The 20753-nt window shown below is 40.4% G+C and overlaps 1 long non-coding RNA gene across 1 annotated transcript; it reads right to left on the minus strand.

Moving 5' to 3' along the window:
- Positions 1–7500: 7500 nt before the first annotated feature.
- LOC122464846 lies at positions 7501–19303 on the minus strand. The gene is made up of 4 exons (XR_006289241.1): positions 19198–19303; positions 17138–17287; positions 16472–16678; positions 7501–9046 (listed from the first exon to the last, which is right to left on the minus strand). It is a non-coding gene; the product is annotated as an uncharacterized LOC122464846 (long non-coding RNA).
- Positions 19304–20753: the final 1450 nt, after the last annotated feature.

The following is a 20753-nucleotide window of genomic DNA, read 5'->3' on the forward strand; positions in this document are numbered from 1 at the left end:
AGAAAAGAAATCAGATTGTTCACACATGCCCAAAGGAATCTCTTTGTCTCACTCTGAAGTGCTCAGATGGTAGTATTAATTTTTTTCTTATTAATTTAGTGCTTCTGAGAAGTGCCAGATTAACAGTACTAGAGAATTTCTATAGTCTTACATATGCTACTTAACTGTAATAATTCCCTTGGACTATATTTGCTTCATCGGTTAACTAGTGATGAAGACCAAGGGTGAAATCCTGGCCCTATTGAAGTCAATGGTAAAACTTCAATGAGACCAAGATTTCACCCCAAGATTTTCAAAAAAGACTAGTGCTTTTGGATACCCAAACTGAGACACCTTAAAGGGAACTGACTTTCAGAGCGTGGATGCACAACATTTTCTGAAATTCAGTCTCCTTTAAAGTGCCTTAATTTGGGCACTCAAATAGTGAGGCACTCAAAATGACTAATCACTTTCAAAAATCTTGGCTGCAAAGTTCTACATCTTGTTACCAGTCCCTGGAGCCATCCAGTTAATCAAGCTCTAGTTATGCATTTTTGCTCCCATATTGGCAGAGAAAAATGTTGTATAACTATGGATGAAATATCTGTTTTATGGAAACGTTATGAGTCATACAAAGGAATAATGAGCCAATTTTTTTAAATAGGAAGGATTTAATGCATGAATGACATTATTATTTGTTATTTATTCATTTTTGAATTTAAATGAATAGTTTCCCTTTATAATTTGTGATTTCCTATGTTTTCAGAAAAGCAGCTCACATAGTGCATTAATATCACATTATGAATGTCTGTTTTTCTATGAAAAGAAGAGATAAATCATCTCTGGAACAGAGACAAACAACAAAATGTAGTTCTGCTTATCAGGTAACGTTCTTCTAAAGAAACATACTTACCGGATTGTCCTTTCAGGTAGTTGTACCCAAGCCTTATGCTAGTAGTGGACACCATCCGTAGACAAAAACAACATTGACTTCATGCTGCTTTATAATTTGTCCCCTAAAATGGAGGGTCCTCTGCTTTTCAATCAAGAGATAATAAAAGACAGCTGTATTGAAATCTTGTTGCTGAACCTTCACTGGTTTAATTAATGTATTACAAAATATTATTCTATCTAGGTTCTTTTAATGGTTTCTGTTACTATATTGTTTCAGTTTTCAGGATTGGGCTCCTTGGGCCTGATCCAAAGCCCACTGTAGTCAATGGAAAGACTCCCACTGATTGCCAAGGGCTTTGGATCGGGGCTTCTGTTTATAACATTACATTATTGCATTAAATATGGCAGCTATTGTAAAGGAAATTTTTCCTATCTGAGAAATGGGTTTCTGCAAAGACATCCTCCAATCTTGAACTAATGGATTGTTCCTTCTCCCCTCCTTTCACCCAAGTAAATGGACCAATCCACTTTTTAGGATATTTGCACCCCTAGAAGCAGCGCAAATTAAATGGAGGTTACTTACTTGTACCTGAAGTTCTTAGAGATGACTCTGCATATTCACACTTGTAGGCAAAAGAGGTTTCAGGTACCCTTGTTTAAGGAATCTCTTGCTGCTAGACCTTCTGGTTCTGGGAGATCTTCAGATCCAAAGGCTAAGAGACCCATATCAGCATGGGCTTCATTGTCAAATAAAGCAAAGGTGCCTAAGTTGTCTCTGATATCTGTGTTGTTCGTCAGCTCTGGCTGTGACCCCATAGTCAGGAGCCAGGACACACTAGATCCTTCTATCAGTGCTGCCAAGGTGTTGAAGGCACCAACTGTTCACGCAGCAGCAGAGGACCGTATATGGAGGCCATCAGTTCCAACTGTGTTGATTCTGAAGAAGGTGGTGAGGGAGAAGACAACCACTGTTAGCAGGTCAGATCTCTCAGATCATTCTGATTTGGATCTGTCTTGCATGGTTCTGGTTGCAAAACCTAAATCTGTTCCACATTCCAGGCTCAGGTCCAGGATTATGGATTTTAGGCTTTGTCCGGATTCAACTATATCTAAGCCTACAAGACTGGCACTTCTGCCTTTATCAACTCCAGTATTTATGTCTGATCTGAAGAAAACTATTACAGTGGTAGTTCCCTGTGCTGTATCAGATCATTTTTCAGATCCTACTGAGAGATTGCTTAGGAAAAGGAAGAGAAAGACCAGAGTGATTCCACGGTCTAAATCCTCCACTTCTGGAAGGAATATATATTAAGTTTTTATCCAGAACAATCTCTGCTACCACTTCTTGCTCCTCCTCCTCCGACTCCCATAGGATTGCCAGGGAGATCTTTCTCGCCTTTCATTTCTCTCCATCCTCCAGTGCCTTTGTTATCTCGGGTAATCCAAGGTTGGATCCACAATTAGAAGAGGAGGACAGATTCTGAAGATTTGCCAACTAGGACTGCTTTCCCACAACCTTATGGACAGTTTGTACTGCCTCACCCTATGGGTACATTTCCTGACCCTAACTATTAGAGAGACTGGCTCCATCATCTTTGTGCCTAGAAAATTCTTGTAACATCCACAGCATGGATGACTTAGTGAGCCTCCAGCTGATAAGGATCCAGTTGTAGTGAGCTCTTCGGATGCAACTGTCCAACACATTGTCCAGAGAAGAAGAGGAGCCGGTCCCTTTCATGGAACAATAGCAGGTGAATAGAGAATTGGGTAGGCAATAGTCTCCTGATGAAAATGTGGGCATTGCTTCTGCATTGTCTCCTTCAGAGGATACACTATTTTAATGAGTTGATGTGTCATAATGGGGTCTACTTTAAACGTACCCTTCTTTGCTATAGAATAGACATCATATCCAGTTTTTGACATTTTAGGAGCTCCTTCAAGAAATAAGATGTCTACCTGTTTTGGATGGACTTTTGCAAAGTGCTAAAGCCGTTTGGGATGCTCCTGCTTCCTGCCAATCTATCTCTAAGAAGGCAGACAAACTGTATAAGTTCCCACATTAAGATTTTTCATATTTTCATACTCATCTTGCCCCAAATTTTTTGGTTATTGCAGCAAAGTACTAGATTTAGGAGTGGTCAATCCCATTCTAAACCTGCTGACAGAGAAGGTGTTGGATCATACTAAAGAAGTTCTGTATTAAAATCACAAATGAGTTTGATTCCCCATAGTTTAAATTCCAGGGTATTACTAATTAAGAGATCTCTTGGTTTTTGGTACTGTTTCTCTCCCTCTGTGTGTGAAACTTGCAAGCTGCTAATTGTGTTAGTACATTCTAAGGCAGAGTCTGTTTTCAAAGCAATTCTTTGTAACAACAACTACTCACACAGAGAGAGACTCAAAGCAATACTCTGTAACAACAGAAACAGTACCCAGAGACTCCCCGCCCTTTTGTTGTATTCATCTCACTTTGTTAACAATTGTGATTAAAATAAAGATAGAGGATGTATGTGGATGGATGCTTGGTGTGGATAATAACTGAATGATCAGGGAGGTGCCAGCCTAAGGATCCAGTGTCCATCGGCTGAAGAAGGTGTCAAGTGGAAATAACAAGAGGATCCCCGGAGGGCAGACTGGAATCCACCCAACAGCCTCAAGAATGGGAGAACCAAAGAACAAGATAACATCTGGCAGCATGGAGCTGTCAGGAATGTGCCATCTGCTGATTGATTCAGCAACAGCATGATGAAGCAATTCCCATAGACTGGCATAGGAAGAAATTCCTATAAAAATGGACTCTAGAAAGTGAGAACTTTGGGGTCTGATTCTGCAAACCAACTTCCAGGAGCATCAGATGAGCATCTGACAAGGCTCTGCTCCCTCCTCGTGTCCAGGCCACCTGGCCAGTGGCTTGGCATGAGCAACTCTAAGGCTGGTAACTATGATAACAACCTTGCAGAACCTGTCTGTGTGTGTGTGTGTGTGTGTGTGTGTGTGTATGAATGGTGTGAATAAATATGAGATTGAATGGAATGTTATAGCTATAACTAACTGCTTACCATGATTCTTTCTGTATTCACAATAAATGTGGTATTTTGCCTTTTCCCTTTTAATAAGATCCTGCTGGTTTTTATTTTATTGGTATAACAAAGAGAAGAAACTGTTCCTTTTGGAAAAAAGTTTTCTCCTTTTTGTCACTATTAGAGTAGCGAATTACTAGGCAGTAATTAGAGTAGTGAATTACCAGGTGGTAAATGTCCCAATACCAGTTTCATCAGAGGGGAGAAAAAATGGCTATGTTTGTTCAGACTTATGGGACAATCAGAGAAAATTCCCCAGTGCTTTTCTTACAGAGGGTCAGAATGTGGCAAAACAAGTTCCTTTGAAATTTCTGACTCTGTGGCTAGGGCATTAGCATCTGCTGTTATTTTAAGAAGACATACATGGTTGAGATTTTCTTTCTTGCCTATGGACACCAGGTTTAAAGTTGAGGACCTCCCTTTTGCGGGTGATGGTCTTTTTAGTACCAAAAATGGACAAATTCCTAAAAAGTTAAAAGAGGCCATGTTGACTGCTCAGTCACTTGGCTTGTATTATACTGCTAAAAGGACACCACCTATATTTTCATTACCAGAGGCAATTTTATCCGCAGTCCTCTTCAGATATTTCAACTCAAAGGCAGCAATACCACCACCAGCATCCAACTGCTTTGAAGAAGAATCAGAAATTGCTTTACTAACTAGCTGAAAAACAACTAACTTTAATTTTGCATGTATAAAAGTTCAAGACTATCAGTCCCCATAACTACCAGGTAGCCATTCCAGACAGGGTGGAACTCTGCAGGAATCCGATTTTCAGCTAGGAAAATGAAATTGCTTTTTCCACTCAAGCTCCCTCAGTATGGAATTGAAAGGCTTAGCAGTAACAAAACACCATTAAGCCTTGTCTGCACTTAGCTGCTTTTTAAAATTTTCTACAGCTATAGTACCTCTAGTTGCTGCAATGGTGGGAGCAGTAACATACAGAAAAAGCATAAGTATTTTTTCAATTGTATTTGGCCTTCCTCAAAGACCTTATAGTCTAATACAATATCCTGCTTCAGATCGTAGTCAGTACCAAGTGAACTTCATGGTTATCCTACAGGAACAGGACACACTATCTGTAATTAATTAAAAAAACAACAACAAATTTCTGTGGTGATAAATGTTTTGCTACAGGAAATGCTTAAAATTAATTTTAAAAGAAAACCAATAGCCAGCATCAGAGAGGTATTTCTTGCATGCATATATGTATTGGGAAGGAGATTTCAAATGAAACCAAAAGTCAAAAGGCATCAGGATATGCTGTTGGAAGAGGGAAAAGGGGTAGGTGCAAAGGAAAGTGAAACCCGATGGGGAGGAAAAGATCTACAAGCTTTTGATGTATTCAGCATTAAAGCCTCAAGAATGTTTTTAATTGTCACTGAGAATAGTGGGGGAAAAAGATGCTGATTTTGTTTTTGTTTTGTTTTTTGTTTACTTTTCTTTCAACCATTCTTTTTTTTTAACTATACAGACAGCAAGGGACACAAGACAGGACTCTATGTCCATTTCTGCTACTGATTTTCTTGGTGGCTTCAGTTGTCTTTTCCAGAAATTGCTGGGTATCCACAACTTTAGCTGGTCAATGAGATCAATGAGTGCTCAGCACCTTTCAAAAGCAGGCCCTAGGAGGCTTAGTTTGCTGTCCTCAGTTAGATAAAATTCCCATTGAAGTCAATGGAGATTTTGCATGAATGTAGACTAGGGGATTAGCTATATAAAACGCAATGCATTGTTTTATTTTAATATAATTAAAATGATCCAGTGATGAACCTATTGATGCCATACCCAAGTTTCACATGAGATGTAAACATAGGTAGAAGTTAACCAAAACAACTCAGTCAGAACATGTAATAATCTGGAAACCATATAAGAAAATAACTTTCAGCCAAAGCACATTAAAAAAACTTCTAGGATGAATATTTGTTGCAACGAACTACTGAAGGGACATATCAATAAGGACAGATCATATTGTATTGCTGCATGCCGAGCCTATCTGGTTTGAATCTTACAAATGTCTAGCTGCAGTCATGGGGAGCATGAACATAGTATCTGCCAGTCAAGCGTGCAGTCTGATAGCCATGAAGAGGCCTCATCTTTGACAGGAATAAAAAACAATTAAGATGAAGGCTGCTGATTTGAGTACTGCCTTTTATCAGTAAACAAACTAGTCTGACCTGTGACTGATGTAGAAACACAGGATAGCAGATTCGATCTGTATCTGGAGGAGTCAGATTTGATTTGCCAATGTTCTCCAGGCTATAACAGCATTTGTATGTGAACAGTTACACTGACAGTGGTTTTCGTGTGTGAGAAAATTCTTCCTGAACATTCAAAAGTTTCCTTCAACTTTGATTCCACAAATCCTTACATACTCCTTTGTACTTTTCCACAGTTGTCTGTAATCACAGTACTAATAAAAGCAGGTGCTGGTGACATAATCTGAAAGTGAACTAACAAGGCTTTTTACTCAGCATAATGCCAGTGGAGGGCTTTGTGGTTCTCTTGACTAGATGATGCCATCACTAATACTTAACAGTGCAAGGAACTATATTTTTTGCACTGCTTTAGGTGTTTGCAAGAACATCAGTAGTAGTATGGAAGCTTAGCAGCACCTACAACTCAGGTCTTGCCAAACTAGGAAAGGAAGGAACGATTTTCCACTCAGCAGAAACCCAGAGAGAGGGCAATGGTGCCAGCATCTGGCTTCTCTCAAACTGAATTGCTCTTCGCCACTCCCTCACTTTGAAAGAGTTAATTCCTATATTTCAGACAACTGTATATTTTTGCCACCACTGAAGTGTGTCCCTTTTAGCATACTCTGCTCTAAGTACTCTTTTGTTATGTAATAAATTATTAATACTCTGTTTTCTCTTCCACTAAACAATGAAAAATGTTTTCATTAAAACAGGGACTATAAACAAACTGATTTCCTGTTGTTGTGTTTCCATCAGGAAAATATGCATTTTAACTGAACTGATTTTTTAAATTATTTTGCAAAGCAGGTTTGCATTGTTTATTATTATTTCGTATTAAATGTCTAAATTAATCATAAAACTACTCAAACTTTAGCAAGGGCCAGTTTACGAATGTTATTCTGGATTGTCATATCACTTTCCCCTACAAATTAAAATTAAAATTACTTGAGGATCAATGCTTTAATATCTCTGAGATATGTAAGAGCATTCTCTATATGGACCATCTCTGGGGGAAAGAAGGGTAGCTTTAGAAAACTATGCAGAATCCAGATTTATGGCTCTAAAATGTTTAATATTTGTGACAGTCAGATGTATCTGAGTGTATGAGTTACAATTTTTATTAGACTTATGAGGCCAAATTTTGCCTGACATAAACCCCATACAACCACATTAAATCCAATGGATTGCATTTATCCTTGGTGTAGTTCTGAGTTTAGGAGCAATTTACTCAATGGGAATTCATATTTTTCATTACATCATCTCCTAGTCCAAGTCCTTGATCTTACAATGAGCTCAACATAGCTCTGAGGTGAATTCGTGGCCCCACTGTAGTCAACGCAAAACTTCTATTGAATCCAGCTGTGCCAAGATTTCAGCCTGGGACTTTATGCAGGTTCTGGGGTCTGCTCATGTAGAGCTCCTTGCAGGATTGCGACCCAAGATGGTGTTTCATTTGTGGGAAGTCTGTTCACTAATAAGTAAAACACATTGCCTTTCCGATACCAGCTTCAGCTCACTCTAATTTCTTTGTAATACAAACATGCATGAATATTATGTTATATTAACCCTCTCCCTCACACTAATGACCATCATCTGCCCTTAACAATTCCAGTAAACATGTTGAAGATAACTCCACAGCTCTGCTCAGGTATATACTACAATAATAAAAATTATAACTTTATTATACCTTAGGTTTGAAGTCAATGAGGTTGCTTAGAGTATTACTCATGATAAAATTTGGTCCATGATTTTAAAATGTCTTTGATGTACTTATAATGCAGAGGAGTGAGTAGACTATTCTCTTTGGTCTCCCCTATGACCCAGAGTCAGGCCCTATCAGACACAGTCCTTCATAAATAGAGATTTAGTCCACAGAAGAGCACCAAAGCAGGGATGGTTGTCTCTAAAGTTAAAAAACTCAGAAATCTTTCCTGATACAAAGAGAAACAAATGTGGAAGCACATTAAGCTCTCCAATGAAGATGTTATTTGTAATGAATTTCACAGAACACATTAAAGAGGTCTCTCAGATTTCCCATCCTCCTCAGAGTCTTCCCCTAGCAGTCCACACAGGAAGAAATTATCCAATTAGAGAGACAAAAATACAAAATTAGACATGACAACTTATCATCCAGTTTCTAATCCCCCCAGTGAAGAGGAACTATTGGTTTCCCATCCTGAAGCACCTCAAAGAGACACAAGAAAGATGGTTTCTACCCGAGTTTTCTTTTTAAAGGGTGATAAACACTCTGAATATTCATCCCCAACAGAGTGAGAAGTAGCTAAAGTCCCCGTGTGCAGATATTTCCTACTGACTCCAAGAAAGAACTCTGCTTTCCACTCCAGTGAGCTCAACAGAGGAGGGAACACCCAACGTGATATGCACAGAGTGTTAAAAATTCTCTTCAGGCTAAAGGATTAAATCAAGTACAGCATGCTGCTTGAAGAATCCTGATGCAGCAGTGGCCTCCCAGTCAGTGATCTTGTTATTTCTTCAGAGGTTATTTCTTCTGCAGGAACTGACAGATAAGAAATCTGAATCCTCACTCCACAGAAACTATGGAACATCAGCAGATACTCACAAGATATCAGTAGCTTCCACTTGTTTTTCCATCTATTTTTGCCATTCGGAATCCATTCGCCAGAAGATGTCTCTTACTTCAGTATTAGTCTCCAGCTCTGCCAGTCTGCCTCCCCTTCACGAGTCTCTAATGCTGTTCCAAGGCAACAGGTGTGGCTGTGGCTGAAGACTTGGAAGGCCAGGTCCTTCCTGTTAACCGGGTCCAAGCTTTCCACATAACAGATGTCAGCGTGGGTTTTGACTGCATTAGGACTCCAGGATTAGGTCCTTTTTCTGTGACACGTGGGTGGAACAGTGAGTGGGACAGAGTGTTACCTGGAAAGAGAAAAAATGATGTAGCGGTAAGGAATATATATATTAAAACCTGCCTTAGAGACCACCTCTGAAGAGAGAGCACCTGTCATGAGTGACTAGTTGCAGAGGCCATGGAAAAGGTGTGCAAACCTTTGAAGAAAGACCACCTCTTACAAGAGACCACTTTTGCTAACTCCCATGAGTGGTTGCTCTTGGCAGGTGTTACTGTATTGGATTTAGTAAGAGAGGAGCCCAGCCAGAAATCTAACCAAAATGTGGGATGTCTCACTGCAAGTGGAACTTTTGAGAGGCATGTTGAAAAATATCCTGGCACATCAGCTACTAAACTTGTAGTACATGCATCTTTGCAATGGGTGATTTTCAGAGTAATTCCAAGATGAAAGGCAGGATAGAGCCCTTACATAATCACTATACATTCAGACACCTGTCATGTAAAAAAGATATTCTCTGCAGAAACATACAATATCTTCTCATTTTTATAGAAAGAAAAATGGCTTAAAATAAGGTTACATTGATTTTTCTGCCTAGTATTAGGTACAAAAGCATTTATTCTGGTCTCTTGACACTCATTTAACTCCCATTGAATATAATGGGTGTTACAAACCATCTTAAGGGAGAATAAACTTGGCTGTGTGTAACTTTTGCTTGTGACAAGGTCTGTTCTGTTCCATTGTACAGATTGTAATTTCACAGACAGCAGTTCATTCTATGCAGAAGGTGTTATTCTTGTGAAGGATTTCTTTTATTAAGCCTCAGTTATAGTAGAACATTCCCATTTTCCTGTATTTTCACAGCTAAACCACAACAAAATGTATTGTTAATCAAAAGTTAAGGTTAATAGCATACAAATAAACAAAAGCCAAGTCATTCTCAGTCAAGGTGCTCACCTCAGCCTTAACTCTACCTACCTCTCTGAGTCCTCACCCATATTTAACATACAGTTTGTTACCCTAACTATATTAATTATCTACATACAGGACGAAGACAAATTTATTCCCCTTCCCAACAAATAGGAACAAACAGAGACACGATGATGATGATGATGATGATTTATTATTTGTAATGCCATAGTGCCTAAGATCCCTAGTCATGGCACAGGACCACACTGTGCTGGGCACTGTACAAACACAGAACTAAAAGATGGTCCTTGCCCCAATCTAAGTATAACACAAGAGAGAACAGATGAACAGACAGACAGCTAGATGGGGAAATACAAAGCAACCGTGAGACATTATTGGTCAGCAAGACAGGCAGCGGTCTCTGCATACCAACAGCCTAACTGTTGTCAAGTTTTTTGTAGGCACCCTAGCAAACGAGAGTTTGGAGGAGAATAATGAGGTAGCTTTGCATATGTTTACAGGGAAAGCATCCCTAGTGTATGCAGCAGCGTGAGAGAAAGCATGAAGGTGCTTGTTTGAAAAGGCAGTAAGTGGGAGATGGAGGCTGGCATCATGGGCTCGATAGCAAATAACAGTTGATAGGGTGGGCATTGACTGTGGAGGGCCTTGAAAGTGCATATAGGCAGCTTATAGTTCATGTGATAGAAAAGGCGGAGCCAGTGGAGGGATTCAAAGAGAAGGGTGGCATGGTCAAAGCCATAGGCAAGGAAAATTAACTTGCATTTGTCAAGGCCAGAGAGGATGTTGCAGTAGTCAAGATGAGAGCTGGGAGAAGAGTTTAGCTGTGTGGATAGACAAGGTCTTATCTTTAAAATGTTATGCAGAAAGAATTGGAAAGATTTAGATATAGTCTGGATGTAAGGACCTAGAAAGTGGTCCAAGCTGAAGATAATGCCCACATTACAGGCCTGAGTTACAGGTAGACTAATGGTGCTGTCCACTGTGATCGAGAACGGAAGTAGTGTAGAGGCCTTGTGGGAGGGTGATAATTAGGAGCTCTGTTTTAGCCATATTTAGCTTGAGCTAATAGCTAAGAGGAGATGTGAGAGAGAGAGAGGCTGAGATTTTAATTTGGGCAGAAGGAGCCAGGCTTGAAGTAGAGAGAGAGAAACTTATGAGCTGTCAGCACAGAGTAGTTGAATTTGTATTTGCAGATCAGATTACCCAGAGGCAGAGGGAGAAGAGAAGTGGATCAACGATAGAACCCTGTGGAACCCCCACAGAAAGTTGGAGGGCAGATGAAGAGGACCCTTGACAGGACATACTGAGTGACTGATTAGAGAGGCAGGAGGAGGACCAGTAGAGGTTAGCAAGTCATGGAAGCCAAGATAGGACAAGATTTCAAGAACAGCATAATTGACTGTGTTGAAAGTAGCTGATAGGTCAAGGAGGATAAGGATGGAGTACTGGTGCTAAGCTTTAGTTAGGAAGAGGTCACAAGATGCTTTGGCAAGAGCAGTTTCAATGGAGTGCAAAGGGCAGAAGATGGATTGGAGAGGATCTATGATGGGATTGGAGGAGAGGAACTCTGGACAGTGATTGTAGATGGTGCATTCAAAGAGTTTAGAGATGAAAGAGAGGCGGGTGGTAGTTGAAGGGGCAAGTGGAGACAAGAGTGAGGGTTTTGTTAAGATAGGAGAGACTACAGCATGCTTGAAATTAGTGGGGAAAAGAGCCAGAGGAAAGCAAGATGCTAAGGAGAAAAGTAAGGGAAGCGATGAGAGTGGGCACAAGGGAAATCAGGAGATAGGATGGGGTCACTGAGGCAAGCAGAGACATTAGAGGAGAACAGATAAGACTCTTCTTTGTCTGTGACGGGAGAAGGAGGCAAAACATGTAGGAGGGGAAAGGGGAAGGTTACATTGTATTTTGTCAATTTTCTCTTGGAAGAAATGCTTCCGGTGCTTCCACTTGTCCAATACACTCACGTTTGAAAGCTGTGTCAGAACTGAATTATTATTTTTTAACTCAGAGAGGTCTGCACAATACCATGCAGTGGAACAAGTTGCTGACTAAATGTCCTTTTACATATTATTCTCATTACCAATCAGAAACCATGTCTAGAGAAGCAATCAATATAAAAGTAGATATACAATACTGCAGTTAGGAAGTTTTTTTCTCAAACAACCTCTGAAAATCATTATCAACAATATGCGCTGATGCAGAAATGTTAATAGGGAAGATTACAGGGTTAAATTCCCAATGGACAGGCACTTAAGGCTATATTTTAAAAGCACTTAGGAGCCTAAAGATGTAGATAGGTGCTTAGTGGGATTTTTCAGAAACACCTACCTGCCTAACTCCTATTGAAATCAATGGAAGTGAGGCACTTAGATGCTTTTGAAAATTCCACTATGTGCCTAACTGTGTCTTCAGGCACCTAAATCTGACCCTTGCAGCTCAGGTGTGCCATCAGATTACAGAACTGAGCAAGGAGCAGTCTGGAGCTGTACTAACCCAGTGTGACAGGGTCGGGCCAGATGGCTACAGGAGAGTGATAGAAGGCAGATATATTAGCCCCAGGTTAAGTAGGTCCCTTTTCCCTGGGTAAGGTAACAGGGAAGGTTCCAGAACAATCAGGAACTTTCTGGAAACAAATAAGGTAGACAGGCTGATTAGAACACCTGCAGCCAATCAAGAAGCTGCCAGAATCAATTAAGACAGGTAGGCTAATCAGGGCACCTGGGTTTAAAAAGAAGCTCACTTCAGTTTGTGGTGTGCATGCGAGGAGCTGGGAGCAAGAGGTGCAAGAAGTTGAGAGTGAGGCGGTGTACTATTGGAAGACTGAGAAGTACAAGCATTATCAGACATCAGGAGGAAGGTCCTGTGGTTAGAATAAAGAAGGTGTTGGGAGGAGGCCATGGGGAAGTAGCCCAGGGAGTTGTAGCTGTCACGCAGCTGTTACAGGAGCCACTGTAGACAGCTGCAATCCACAGGGCCCTGGGCAGGAACCTGGAGTAGAGGGCGGGCCCGGGTTCTCCCCAGCCCTCCATCCCCCAGAACACCCTACTTGATACCGGAGGAGTTGACCTGGACTGTGGATTCCACCAGAGGGGAAGGTCTCTGGCCTGTTCCCCGATTCACTACGTGGATCAGCAGAGACTGCGGGGATTGTTCTTCCTTTTCCCCATGCTGGCCAGTGATGAGGCTAACTGAGTGAACGGCAGATTTGAGCCATGAAAGTGGCCAAACTGAGGTCTGCCGTGAACCTCTGAGGTGAGAAAATCCACCAATAAGCGCAGGACCCACCAAGGCAGAGGAGGAATTTTGTCACACCAGGGAAAACTCCAGGAGGCACAAGAGCTACCATAGTTGCTTGGCATGTCATGGGAGTTTGCATGTTGCATCATCCCACATGTAATGTGCTTCTTTCTCCATGGCTGGCCATGGCCAGTTCTGCTGGCTGGTGCAGAACGATGGGAGCTGTGGGCACCTCTGGGGTTGGCTAAGAGATGAGTGCAAGAGGAAAAAGGCTCCTTGTGCCCTTCATCCTATGCCTCTATGCAAGAGCAAGTCAAAATCTGACTCTTAGCATGAACATATAAAATTGGTTTTTAGCAATAATAAAAATGAATGTTTTTTTCATGTGTTCCTGTTGTTCCAATGCTGGTCACTTTTCCAAAACTCTTTTGATAACATTATTCTCTCTGGAGGAGCTGCTTCATGGGCATTGACATTGCAGAGAGAGTTGAGATCACAGCCCTCAGAGATAGTGAACACTTTTGTCAGGTTTCATAACCCTCATCTCTTGCATTTCATCATTGCCTCAAGGCAACAGGTGGGCCTCCTATCACTTGTACAAGATCTGTAGTTGTGATGGGAGACTGGCAAAATGCAGGAAAGAATACAATCCGGAATTTAAAGATACACATGCTGGTGGTATAGAAAAGCTAGGCTTGTAGCTATTGGAAGGAAGAATTCCTTCAACTATTAGAACAGGTCATCTTTTCAAATGCTCTTTGTAAGAACAATGGCCAAAATGTTTGATCCTGGAGCACCTTTATATTATATATTATGATTTATGATTTGTATTACCATAGCACCTAAGAGCCAGGTCCCCACTGTGCTAGGCACTGTACAAACACAGAACAAAAAGGTGGTCCCTGCTTCAAGAAACTTACAATCTAAGTATAAGACAAGAGGCAACTGAGGTATACAGACAGATGGATGAATACAAGGAAACAATGAGACAATATGTGTCAGCATGGTAGGCCGGGGTCTCTGCACATCAGTGGCCTGTTATCAAGTATTTTGCAGGCATCTGGCAAGAAGAGTTTCAAGGAGGGATTTGAAGGAGGACCTGTTTGTAAGGTTAATGGAAGTTTCAAGAGCTTCATGCCTCAGAGAAAAACCAGGCCCCTTATGCATGTGCCTAAGTATATTGCCTTTTGTTCACTCTTGTAACAAGAATTGCTACTATTAAAAACAATTTCTGTGTCTCAATGCAGCTACAGCAGTTCCTTGCACACTTTGAGTGGCTTAACCTAAATCTGTTTTCAGAACCTATTATAAATGCATAATGCTGATATTCTGCCTAGTTGCATGACAATAAATTAGCATGGTTAACAGAGCCGGGAAAATAGTTCTTCTGGCACACTGTATAAACACGTTGGCCAACCCCCGGTAAAGCTGAACTTTGAAATGAAAAACCTGCTCCATTCTTGAAGGAGTATTTGTTTTGCAATGAGAATTGTTTATCGTTTCTGAAAACTGCAGATATGTAAATATTGGTTCAGATCCTCAGATTGCATAAATTGCTTTAAATCTAGTCTTTGTTTTTCCAAGCTCTGATCGTCACCCTTGTTGGGTTCCTTCCCTGTTCCCATAACAATTATCTGTAACAATTCACTGTATCATCATTCCCTCTGTGTAACTGACAGAAGAATGATGATTTCCTTAAGAAGCACACATTTGAATGAAGTTTCTACTTCTCTTTTTGGAAGAAGTATTAGAAATTTTTTTTGGAAAGTTTTGAAATATATAACAAATGCCATGGGGGCACATGACCAGTGTCCTGAAAAGGTTAGACGTGCTAATAAAACTGATGCACATCTAGGGTTAAATTCTGGCTTCTGGTGCCTATTAAGTGGGGGTGGGTGGATAGGTACATGCAGAGCTATCGTTCTGAAGCCATGGTGCTCTGAGGTTTTCTCCCTCTGCAGGCTAGACATAGGTAAAAAGACTGATGTATTTGTGCAGAGCAACGCCCTAGGCCTTACTGCAGAATATTGGTGGGTACATTAACTCTGACTGTGCCTGCTTCCCAGCACCAGCAGGAGAGCAGGACTGGGCTCCAGTGGTGTCCCCAGTCTGATAGGTGTCACTTTGGAGGCATACAGCAGCTTTGAACACACCAGCCAGATCTTTTGTCTCAAGGAGAGTAGTTGCAGTGTTCTGCTCATGTTCTGTGTGGGTGCAGTGAGGGAGGTTCAAAGGGTAGGGAAGAAGTTTTCTCTTTCCCCTCCCCAGTGTGCCTGTACAGGCAACACAGAATATGATGCCTATTTAAACTGTGCTGAAAACATGCTCCCATGAATCTCATCAAATCAGACACCCTCTTTCAAAGCTTCTATCTCTTTGTTCATCTGAAGATTTTCAAGATTATTTATTAACATTTTCTTTCACTAGTATCTGATACCTTGTCTGTCTATTTTGGAGACACGCTGTTTTTGAACCATCATACAAGTCACCCATCGCAATGTAATTTACTCTGTTTCTTATAGCACCTAATTATGGACGTCCACCACCATGCAAACCCGTTTCTAACCAAGTTCTAAACTAGGATTTCTCAGGACCAGATTAGCTAATCCAGCCATAGGCAAAACATAAGCATCAGTGCCATGCATTCCAGTATAAGACCTACTGTTTTCGTGTGTAAAATCGAAAAGATGTTGTTGTAACCCAGACTGGGAAAGAAGAGATGATCGAGTTTTTGAACTGCCGGAACAATGCTAGCCTAGAAGTAGAACAACGTTGTGCTATGACAGTGACTGGAGCTTCTTCTGTATCTTAAAGCAAGGTACCATGTGGCATGGGGCTTGCTGATATGGATACTTAGTGTGTGGCAAGCCAGGGTGGGAATGTACAGTGCACTAGTTGTGATGCACACTAAGTTGCCATGTGGACCCTGCTCCCGTGTACTAGACATTCCGTACAACAGTATGTCAAAGCGGGCTACAGAACTTCTAGTGCATGGGAGCAGGGTCCACGCAGCGACTTATTGTGTGGCAACCTATTATGCTGTAGATTTACACCCCAGCTTGCCGTGCACTATCTGACCTTATAGACAAGCCCATAGAAAGTAGTTTACAAAGTGTTCATGCACCAGTGCTTAAATATAATAAAGTGGACGCTCACTTTTAAAAGCATTATTTGAAGCTCACCCAGTTGTTAGATCAGTTTAAGCAATCATTTCCCCTCTCTACTACTAAGCACCTCAAAGAAGAGATAGGCTAAATTGATGAAATACAAGTATCACGTAACTGCAAATGAAAGGATATGTCAGCTTCTTACCTACTTGACTTACCTCTGAAATTGTGGACATCGCCATCTTCAAAACTGTTAATCTTGAATATACGACCACTGAAAGCATTTTTTCCTAGAGAACATCACAATTTCAGACTCCTCTGCTTGCACAACATTAATTTCTTTCTTCAAAGTACTGCCTTCCAAACGTAGTGATTCTTGAAATGTTTTGCAAATGTGGCAGGCTCCAACAAGCTCAGCATTCCCACTAGAAAGGAGGAGATTTGCGGTATGTCCATAAATTAACAACTTGGGTGTATTAGCTAGAGCTGTGTGGAGGATGGAAGTTCTGTTTCGTGAAGGATTTCGAGATTCAAAATATGGCTTTGTTCCAAATCAGAGCGACCCCCCAAATTGTGAAATTCTTCATGGAGGAAAATTCAGAATAAAATTTGTTTGGGGTTATTTGAAACATTTTGTTTTGACAAAAATCATTTCATTTTGACTTAGACTTTTTGTTTAAAAAATGGTATCATATTGTACAATTTCCAATACAAGCGTTCCGTATCTTACTAAGGTGTTTCAGTTTGTGCCAGCTCACTCCACTGAAGTGCGCTCAGGATGACCCTTTCCTTGGAAAGTTTTATTTTTGTGGTGGCATCCAAAGCATCTAGGCATGGAAACCTCTTACCCCAATGTTTGTGGAAATGGGAGATTGCTTGTGAACCTGTTCAAAGTAATCGTCCTTTCCCAGACTACAACTTCATTTGTGATGGCACTCATTCTGCAGTGTGAAAGCCAGAAACTTGTCCCATTCATTGGCTCCTACCGGTGGACACAAGAGCAATCCAGTCTCAACTATACACCATATTCAAACCTATGAAAGAGATTTGTGTTAGAGGTGAAATAAACTATGAAAGGTAATAATCGTTCAGTGTTCTGTATGACATATACAGTTGCATAGTATAGAGGAATATCTGTGCTCGGAAATTATATCTTAAAAGTACTGTATTGTTTGCTTCCAGAAACTAGACTATACCTAAGAATGCAAATTTTACAGTTCAGACCCAGCAGTTTTAAACTTCTCTGTTAGTATGGATTGCAAAAACCAAACCACCCACAATTTCAGGTTCACCCTTTGTTTCTTATGTTTGGTTTTAAAACTCTACAGGTAAAAAAAAATCTACAGTTTTCAACCCAGGTTCTCTGTATTTAGGTCAGGTGATTTCCACCCTGAATCTACAGAGACAAGAACAAGAGCTGTCAATAAGGAACCACAGAAAGCTGTGTGATAATACAATACATATATGAATTACCTTCTGAATAGATATGGTGTCACTTGGTGAACATGTATCTATGCTAGAGGGCATTCAAGTAATGAAAGCAAGTTAATGAAACTGTTAAAATGTATCCCGTTACAAAATCCAGCAGGTGTGCAGATAGGGAAGGACCATTCATAGAAAATACTATCATATTCTCCTCCGGGGCAATTTTAGGGCCAGTAAATATTTTTCTCTGCTTTCAAGAGCTGGAGGGATGTGTCATTTTCCTCCTGGTGCTCTCTGAACTACACCCCAAAGCAGGGGAGAGGATGCCCGCAAGCTTTTCCTCCCGCTCAATCTGGAATGTTAAAAAATAATTTGATTTCAAAATGTTTGTATGATTTGATACTTACCCTCATGTTTCACCACTTTAACTAATCCACTGTTCTGCTCCTTCAAGGACTGTGTCTTCTCTCCCTCTCACCTACTCTGCTACTGCTGACCTTTTGTGAAAACCAGAGGCAGGAGCAAGGGCACCATTTCAGATTTTTTTTGGGGGGTGGTAGGGGGGGGAGAAGGGAAAACTTTAACCATGGTTTTAAGAGCTACTTAGCCACCTGAAAACTCTATTTTTTTGCAGGTAATAATTTAGATACAGTGTTCCTGCCAGGTAATTTCTAATTCCTATATAAAGAAAGAAAATTAAATAAATATTAGACCCACTCAGCTCTAATACATGTTCTGACATCTTCTGTCAAGTCACTTAAGGGACACTGGTTAGGTTTAAAATTTTAATATATATTTTTACTTTGTTACTAACTCTTGAATACAACAATTGAAACAATTGTAGAAAAATCTAGATGAATTTCTATCACTTTTTCATCAAGCTCAGAATAGATAATTTAACTTTTGGAAACATCCTACTAGGGCAAAGCCCCATGAGTTTATACTGCACCTGACTGGAGCTCAAGAGGTGTTACCCCACTACAAATAATAGACTAGAAACTGACTTGAAACAGGAGTGAAACTGACACTTTCAAGTCACTTTTGCAATATTGCCAACCCCAAATGCTCAAAAATCATTAATCAGGCTCACCAAAAATCATGAAATTGACTTTAAAATCATGAGATTATATAAAAATAATAGATTTGGTGTTCTTTTTATTTGCCTTTTGCTTTTTGAGACTTTAGGGTGGACTGGGGGGTCACATTTTGAAGCTTTCTCCACTACCACGAGGGCTAGAAACTTCATTTTTCTTTAAGAATGAAGGCTGAAATCATCACATATCCACTTGAATCCAGGAGCTGGGACTTTAAGGAAAACAATGATTATCATGAGACTCATGACAAAATCATGAGAGTTGGTAACACTGCTTTCTCTTATGTTTAAAGGCTAGTTACTTTCCAGAAGGCTCTTAAACACAACACTACAGTGATTGAATTGCAGTTCTCACAGAAGAATATTTAAAACCAAAACACCAAGAAAATTCCACATTTTAAAGTTGAGAAAAAAATTGAAACTTACGCGGTATATCCAGGCCACTGCAGGCAGAAAAGGATAATAAACAGGTACAGGAGCTCTGGGCAGCTTTTCCTCTTGAAAGAATGTTGGAGGGTCAAATCTTCTAGTCCTTAATCAATTAAAACGTCTATTGCCATCAGCACCTCCACTCATAGATATTAACATGTGCTCAATAACTATACACTTCATACTTAAATATCAGAGCCATCTTATCCAGGGTTACACATCTTATATGCATTGGATGAGGGACTACATTTTCTGGCATATTCTGAACAGCACTGAACATACAGATTGTACTCTGTGAATAATATAAATCATGACAATAATCGTCGATTTTATGTACTGTGGATGAAATTTCTGTTATATCTTCTGGAATTGACCTGGATACAGCTGAAACTCTAAGAATTTGAGGCATAAACACATCTGATACTCATGTGATACTTTTTCATTCCTTCCTTTTCTCAAACTCGGAACAAAAAATGACAAAACAAAATGGTTTTCAGTTAAAATGTAAAATTGCACAGGAGCCATTGCTTGGGGCAGAATCTGACACCCCTTGGGGGGTTAAGTGATCTCCTCTCATCTGACTCTCATTCTCTCTCTTTCTTCATCCTTCCTCACCTCTGTGCTGATTTTCATGCTGTCAACCATGATGTCCTTCCCAATCGCCTGGGACCGTTTGCTGGAGTCTCAGAGAACTGGCCTTCCTGGTTTTGCTCCCATCTGTCAGAGTCCTCTTTTTTTTGCAGCATGTAGCAGAGAGATAGGGTGGTCCAGTGGATAGAGAGTTAGCCCTGAGAGACCTGGGTTCTACTTCCCCCATGGACTTCCCAAATGACCTCAAGCCAGTGCCTTAGGGACAGAGCTTCAGAGATTTGTAGGCACCCAAAGATGCAGCTAGACATCTAGTGAAGTTTACAAAGCACCTAACCGTCTAGGTTCATTGATTTCAGTGAAGTTACTCTGGATCTATATTGATGTAGCTGACATCAGAATCTGGACCACAGCATGGACACACACTTTGGGGGTGCACAGTCATTAGAACTGGTCTAAATTTTTCATTCAATACCTTTTTCCATGAAAAATTGCTTCTTTTGGGGGGGGGGGGCAAAATGGAAATTCAGTGGGCAATGCATGTTTTTACTAAATGTGGGGGGTTCATTAAAAACCCCAAAACCCAAGTACTCTTTTCTGCAACCCAAAAAAATTCAGCCAAAAACCTGATTTGTGTGTTTTTTGTTAACTGAAAACTGAAAAATTTCAATCAAAAACTGATCTGATTTGGTTTTTTTTTTAATTTTTGATTTTCCGATGAAAACCTGAAACTTCTGAAGAAAAACTGCCAAAAATAAAGACTTCTTTAGCTCAAGTGTTGCTTGAACACAAAGCGTTTCCCGACCAGATTATATGTGGGACAAGTGACAGGGAGGATGACCATAATTTTACCTGCTATCTCCAGCAGAATAGTGCTAAGACTGTGCTGTAGAGGTAGTTCAGTACTGATACAGGATGGAGGTGTGCACCTGCTGAATTAACAAGACCACTTCCTGTAGCACTCT

Source organism: Chelonia mydas, chromosome 3 (genome assembly GCF_015237465.2).
Source record: "Chelonia mydas isolate rCheMyd1 chromosome 3, rCheMyd1.pri.v2, whole genome shotgun sequence".
NCBI classification, from domain to species: domain Eukaryota; kingdom Metazoa; phylum Chordata; order Testudines; family Cheloniidae; genus Chelonia; species Chelonia mydas.